At 38.9% G+C, this 7,367-nt stretch overlaps 2 long non-coding RNA genes across 3 annotated transcripts; one reads left to right on the forward strand and one right to left on the reverse strand.

The window, feature by feature from the left end:
- Positions 1–152: 152 nt before the first annotated feature.
- Positions 153–1,800, reverse strand: LOC118564322. Its single transcript, XR_004931763.1, has 3 exons — positions 1,543–1,800; positions 1,019–1,042; positions 153–241 (listed from the first exon to the last, which is right to left on the reverse strand). It is a non-coding gene; the product is annotated as an uncharacterized LOC118564322 (long non-coding RNA).
- Positions 1,801–3,768: 1,968 nt separating this feature from the next.
- Positions 3,769–7,016, forward strand: LOC110368571. Of its 2 annotated transcripts, XR_002428196.2 has the most exons (4): positions 3,769–5,562; positions 5,861–6,046; positions 6,449–6,545; positions 6,629–7,016. It is a non-coding gene; the product is annotated as an uncharacterized LOC110368571 (long non-coding RNA). The 2 variants fall into 2 exon arrangements; XR_002428195.2 differs by having other exon boundaries at positions 3,769–6,046.
- The last annotated feature ends 351 nt before the right edge of the window (positions 7,017–7,367 follow it).

Here is a 7,367-nt window from a genome sequence, read left to right on the forward strand (position 1 = left end):
TATAAACACAAAGATGTCAATAAATATAAAATTAATATAGGTGATGTCAATATAAAAGAATATAATATAATATAAAAGTTTGAATTGATTGATAGATTGATGTATTTGTTAAATAATAGCTTAGACAACATGTGAAGTTGTTGCCCCCTCAACACAAAGATGTCATTACATACAACATGACAGTTATTTAGACTGACAAATTAAACAGTCAGCTCACCTGATTTCTGAGTTGTTATTTGACCTATAAAAAACATAGAATTCATTTGAATATAACATTCATATAACTACTGTCACTCCATAACTGAACATAACATTTATATAGTTACTGTCAATTACATAAGCACCATTTAATTTTTTGTGTAGATAGATAGAAATTTAAGCTCACCAGCTTTCTCAGTTGATATTCCACCTATAAAAACACAGACATCATTGAATAAAGAATAAAAATACTACTGACAATACATAAGAGCAGTTTAATCTTTGTGTAAATATTTGAATATTTCCATTTTTCAGTTTAGCTTGATATATCTATAGATGATGACAATTATATAGACTTTGCTTCTGTGCTTTTTTGTCTGTCTTGTTGTGTCTCTGCTCTGTCTTCTGTAACCCCCAGTCGGTCGAGGCAGATGACCGTTCATACTGAGCCCGGTTCTGCTGGAGGTTTTTCCTTCCTGTTAATGGGGAGTTTTTCTTTCCGCTGTCGCTTCATGCTTGCTCAGTATGAGGGATTGCTGCAAAGCCATGGACAATGCAGACAACTCTCCCTGTAGCTCTACGCTTCTTCAGGAGTGAATGCTGCTTGTCAAGACTTTGATGCAATCAGCTGGTTTCCTTATATAGGACATTTTTTGACCAATCTGATTGATTTTGACTTTGTAAAGTGCCTTGAGATGAAATGTTTCATGAATTGGCGCTATATAAATGAAATTGAATTGAATTGAAAATTGACAGATAGATTAAACATTTAGGTCAATCTGATATTTGTATAGATATATAAATTAACCTTTCAACTCACCTGAATTCTCAGTTGACATTCCACCTATAAAAACACCCAAAATCAATGAATATAAAATGAATAGAACTACATTTAATACATAAGCACCATTTTTTGTGTAGGTGGGTAGATGCTATATGGATAGATCTTTAGATAAATAGACATTTATATAGACCGACAAATTAGCTCACGTGAATTCTGAGTTGTCATTTGACTGATAAAAAACACACAAAATTCATTGAATATAACATTTACATAACTACTGTCACTACATAACCACAGTTTGATTTTTTTGTGTAGACAGATATATTTAACTTATAAACCCACAGATGTTATTAAATACAAATTAATATAAATGATGTCAATACAGACAATCTGCTTGATTTTTAATCGATAGATAGATAGATAGATAGATAGATAGATTATTTCAAATGTTGTAAACAGTGTTATTGACAGTTATAGACACATAGCTGTAAACTATTACAATACTGTGTTAAATTTTATTCCTAAGAAATTATTTTAGATTGACTTAAGTTAGTGCTTACCTGTAACTGACATAAACAGCACTGTTAGTAGGATTATACCTGCCATTTTTCAAAGGTTTAAAGTCAAATCTGCAACAAACAAAAAAAACTATAAAAAGAAACAGACCTTTAGGATATGTGAATAAACATTGTTACAGATTGCACAAAACAAAACAATTCATAATGCAATTTGTTTACAGAAATACTTGTGGGTGCTTGATTCATTGCAAAAAGATAACATCTTTTACCTTTTCGATGTACTGTTGTTGTCAGATTTGAACTAAATCCCCTGCTCCATCCTTCCCAATTTAGATTAAAACTCAGCCTAGCTAGGGTTCTAAAGACCTCTGAATCTAATGAGTATTACCCTGCTTAGAGTTCCTGGGAGACCTTTTTAGCTAGATAAGTAGGACACGGCCGATATACTAACCACCTCCCTCCTAGGACCACACCCTGTTTCAGTGGAAAAGTTAGGCAACCTAGTAGCCTGGGGCCACTTATTTCCTGACCACCGCCCTAGTTTAACGGTGGCAGCTACTTTTACACAACTGCACTTGATATTGGATTGGTAAATTTTTAGAAACTCAAAAGTCCCTAAGGGTGTTGTTTATTAACTTTTTTTGCTAAAGGCAACCTTTTAAGACCTCCTAAATAAATCTAGAACCATGCACCATGTCTGTTTTACAATCATTAAAGAACACAATAAATACTGACCCAATAATTTAATGTCCACAACTTATATTAGAATTGTATATGCTTCTTTAATTAGTATGCTTTAGCAGTGATTTAGTAACTGCATTATTAATCAATTTAATAAATTTAACAAATTAAAATTTAATCAACTTCCTAACTCTTATCTAAAGCTGCTTAGTAACATGTTTAGGGGAGGCTTTTAAATTCAGTGGAGCAGACTGACCCATACTGCAGATGAAATAAATAAAATAAATAAAAATAAATTGGACATGTTGATATAACAATGGAGAAATTCACTTCTGCGTCTTAAACCATCCCCTTGAGGAGCAGTGGGCTGGCACTGTGTGGTGCCTGGGGAGCATTTGGGGGTTAAGAGTCTTGCTCAGGGACACAGAGTGCAGGCAGTGGGGATAGAACCAGGTACTTGCATCCTTCTCTGAGTCCAAGCGCGCTGCTCTAACCACTAGGCCACCACTCCCAAAGTGTCTTTGATTTCTGGGTGAAGGAGTTGGTCAGCCGAAAAACTTTCCTCCTCTTGATGACAACCCTGATGTCCCTTTAATGTCCCTTTCACAAAGACTCACAATTTGAGCCTCTGCTTTGATACCAGTGTCTGAGTTTCATCTCTTTTGCTCGACAAGTTGTTTCAACTTCAGAACTGTCATCCAATAGGTACAACTCCCATCTCTGGAACATCCAGGTTGTTTTCATCGACCAGTTCAAAACCACAGCGATTCTTCTTGACAGACTTGCAGATCATTGACTTAGACTTAGACTTAGACTCAGCTTTATTTATCCTTTGGGATTACTCCTTCAGGGAAATTCTGGTTCCAGTAGCTTATATAAAGTACAAAGGGCAGAGTTAAAGCAAGATGTCATTAAAGATAAAATACAACAGACAATATAATATAAAAATAGTGTATATAGTACAAAAGAGCATAAGAAAAGTTGCAATGTTCTGGAATATGTTTCCTTTAGATATAAAATATCTGCACAGTAAAGAGCGCTTGGATTATTGCACTTGTACTGCACAGATGTACTGACTTTATAAATAAGTAAAAAAATACACAGTACACAGTAGTTGGCATGTGTTATTGCAAAGTAAGAGAGAAGAATATTGCACATGAGTGACAATAGATAATGTTTTGCACAAGATGTCCAAGGAGGGGGGGGGGTGCTGACCCTTGTCCCACTTCCTATCACCTCCTCCTTCCCCCAACTGAGGAGTTGTACAGCTTGAGGAACAAAGGAGTTCAGCAGTCTGTTGGTTCTAATTTTGGGGAGGAGCAATCTCCCACTGATCAGGCTCCTCTGAGTGGTGAAGACAGTGTGCAGTGGGTGGCTGGCATTGTCCATAATGTCCAGAAGTTTAAGTGTCCTTGTCTCTGCCACCGTCCCCAGGGAGTCCAGCTGCTTGCCAATCACAGAGCCAGCTCGCCAGGCCAGTTGTCCAGTCTGGAGGTAACCTTCTTGGATGTGCTGCTCCCCCAGCACACCATGGTGTAGAAGAGGGCACTGGCAACCACAGGCTGGTAGAACATCTCCAACAGCTTGTTGCAGATGTTGAATGACCTCAGTCTTCTCACGAAGTACATCCTGCTCTGTGTCTTCCTGTGCAGGTGGTTGATGTGTGTTGGCCAGTCCAGTTTATTGTCCAGCCACACCCCAAGGTATTTGTATGAATCCACGACCTCCACCTCAGCCCCCTCCAGTAGTACCGGCTTAGTCTTTGGTCCATTCCTCCCAAAATCTATAACCAGCTCCTTAATCTTGGAGAAGTTGAGCTCCAGGTGGTTGGTGCGGCACCAGGTGGCAAAGTCCCCCAGCAGACTCCTGTAATACTCCTCCCTGTTGTCCCTGATGCACCCCACAATGGATGTGTCATCTGCATACTTCTGTATGTGACACAGCTCAGAGTTGTAACAGAAGTCCGAGGTGTATAGGTTGAAGAGGACAGGTGCCAGCACTGTGTCCTGGGGGCCTCCAGTCCGACCACAGTGTCAGAGATGGTGTCTTTCAGCCTAACATACTTAGGCCTGTCTTTGAGGTAGCTGGAGATCCATGCCACCAGGCAAGGGTCCACTCCCATACTATTCAGTTTGTCTCTGAGCATGGAGGGCTGGATGGTGTTGAATGTACTTGAAAAGTCCAGGAAGCGAATCCTTGCCGTGGCACTTCCCTAATCCAGGTGGGAATGGGCTCGTGTAGTAGGTAGAGGATGATGTCCTCCACTGCTACATCTTGCTGATACACAAACTGCAGGCAGTCCTGGGCGTGTTGTACTTGAGGTCTGAGGAGATTGAGGAAGATCCGCTCCATTGTCTTCATCAGATGTAAATTAAGTGCCACAGGCCGGAAATCATCCAGCTCACTGGGCCCCGAATTGTGGAGAAAACACGAAAAAATGGATAGTTCGACTCAGTCTTGGTTGTTCTCAGAGACAGGAGCACCATGTTCATCCTTTGGCCAGTTGATCTTCTTTCCGTCTCGGGTCTTCTTTGTTCTGCTCTGTTTTGCCTGTCTTCTGAGATGAGAACTGAGCAACGAGCACCTTTAAAAGGTCTCTTTCAAGCGCTTTGAGAACTGTCAGGAGGTTGCAAAAGCTACCTTTACTGTGGTAACAGCAGAAAGCCCCCCTTTACCTTGTCAACAGAAAGCAGATCAGTTGAGTGAAACAGTTTTCTTCCTATTTTTTGACCTGATCCATGGCAACAGGCAGGCTATTTCCTCTTTTTCTCGGGCTGATTTCCGGTAAACAACGACCTTGTTCCTCTTTTTAACCTTCGCTGGACAATTGCTCCATATCCTTCACTGAACATGTTCAAAACATACCTCTCCTTTTCAGCCTGTCTAACACATCTACTTTTATTAAAACAATCATTATTTCATTAATTCAGTACATAAGTGCTTGAGCCTTTGATAAAGAGAAAACAATCAATCAAATCATACAATTACATAGCTCTTATGTTATCTGTTTTACTTAATACATTTAATGTCCAAATTATCTATTAATTTGTGGATAACATGGAATATGGATAAGCTCACCCCACCACCGATTTTTGAGGTATTTTGACAGTACACACCTTGAATGACAGTATAGGGCTGCAACATGGCTTTATACAGTGACAGCTGGCACAAATCCAATATTCTCTTTCACCCTGTTTTGGTGACTGTAATTCAAGTACTCTGAAAAATGTCTTTCTTCCTCCGGTCCTTTTTATCATCCTTACTTAATTTGCCAGCACTTTCTTTCGCTGATGCGGAGGAAGTCCCAGCGGCGACTTCGCCCACCAACAAATGTGTGAAAGGATAAGTTATTCCACAAAGAATATAACCACAGCTATCAAGGTAAGAAAAGACGTACCTTAGCGAGCTAACCGCTAGCTACAGGCTATGAACTACAAACATCTTAAAAAAGCCTAACTTAGTTTGTTAAATTATGTGGACTACTCAGAGCTGATTCTAACATCTTACTGTTCAGTGGTTACTATTTCTTTTCTGTTTCTGTTGCGGTTGCAACATAGTCTGTGTTTTTTTTTTCTGCTGTTGTTGAACCTTACCTTCAAACTAGAATTTATTGTTTAAAGCTAAACATGCTATATGTATTTATGTATATATGTGTTGCTAAAACACTTGTCTATTTTAGATATCACTGGGTGTTGGAAAAGAAAAGACTGAATTATTGGATTATTCCTGTAGCTGTGCAGCTGGTAAAGCAATCATGCAGTTGCACTTCTTTACCAGACACAACTCCCAACTCAAGCTACCAACTGTTCCTCCTGCACTGGCCTGCACTAGTGATTTACAAAGATGGCACAGACCATGAACGCAGGTAAGAAAAAAAAGAGTGCAACACATTGCCCTTTGGTATTTGATATCCTACCATATACTAAATATACTACATATACTAAATTACATATACCGTCATATGTTTGATCTTAAAATAACAGTACTATAGTTATGTAAACAATTTATTCCTCCTTTGATTGTGTTTCACAGCCATTTATGTAAGTGCCATATAAGATTTGTTGTAAGATTACTTGTGTCAAATACAATTTATTTTTTGTAGGCACTGAAAAAAATACAGGTTCAACTGCGATCAATTAGTTTTATTTGCAAGTTGGGTAAAAATCTAAACTGTGCCAAATCAGTCCCATTATGTCCTAACAAATTACTCATCCATCCCTTTATTTGTTCTTTAATTTGACATATCTTTCTGTGTATTTCTTGTAAGGGGATACATCCTGAATCTGTCAGCCACGTGGTGGTGCGGAAGCCCAAAACTATGGGGAAAAGATATCTGCACTCCACACTTTCCAGAGCTTACACAGGTGTAACTTTTGGTTTATTTTTTGTACCTTGTTTCCTTTGTCAAAACTTATGATTATTATGATTTTGTCACTAATGTTTGTAGGACCACTTCCAGATCCCGACATTCTGGCATCAGGAGAAAAACTACGCCAGCTGGAGTCCCAACCACTTATCGCTCTGTGTCTCAGGTTGCTCACCTCAAGGTTAAGGATGGTCATGCTATTTTGAGGCGTTCACATGCATACTACTGGCAGGTACAGGGTCAGCTGGCAATCACCGGATTGGAATGGTGCAACTTTGTCACGGACACGTTAACAACAATAACTGTTGAGCGGGTGTGGCGTGATGAGTCTTTCATTAATCAAATGAAATCTACACTGGACTTATTTTACTTCAACACCTTCATTGATGTGTTCAAGTCATTGCAATAAAAAATATAAAATGTGTAACTTACCCTTTTGTTCCTTTGCATTTCAAATATTCAATCTCAAGCTGTGTCAATCACTGTAAATCACGTGTCAAACTCAAGGCCAGCGGGCCGAATCTGGCCCGTCAAGGCAATTTGCCCGGCCCTCAAGAGACAAAAAAGGCACATCATGTCTAAGTAGAGGCATATATTCTTTTAAAGTGTATAAAGTGGCTAAAACTGTGCTTCCTGTAGTGAATGTTGATTTTACCAGCATCCTGACACTAAATGTCAGTTTTCCCACAACACATTAAAACAACCCAAGAATTTCCAAAAAAAGAAGTGATGCAGCATGATAAGAAGTGTAACTCACCCTAATATCAACCTTTTTGCAGGTAAACTGTATAAACTGGGCCTAAGGGTGCTAATTTTATGT

Source organism: Fundulus heteroclitus, chromosome 10, assembly GCF_011125445.2.
Source record: "Fundulus heteroclitus isolate FHET01 chromosome 10, MU-UCD_Fhet_4.1, whole genome shotgun sequence".
Lineage (NCBI taxonomy): Eukaryota > Metazoa > Chordata > Actinopteri > Cyprinodontiformes > Fundulidae > Fundulus > Fundulus heteroclitus.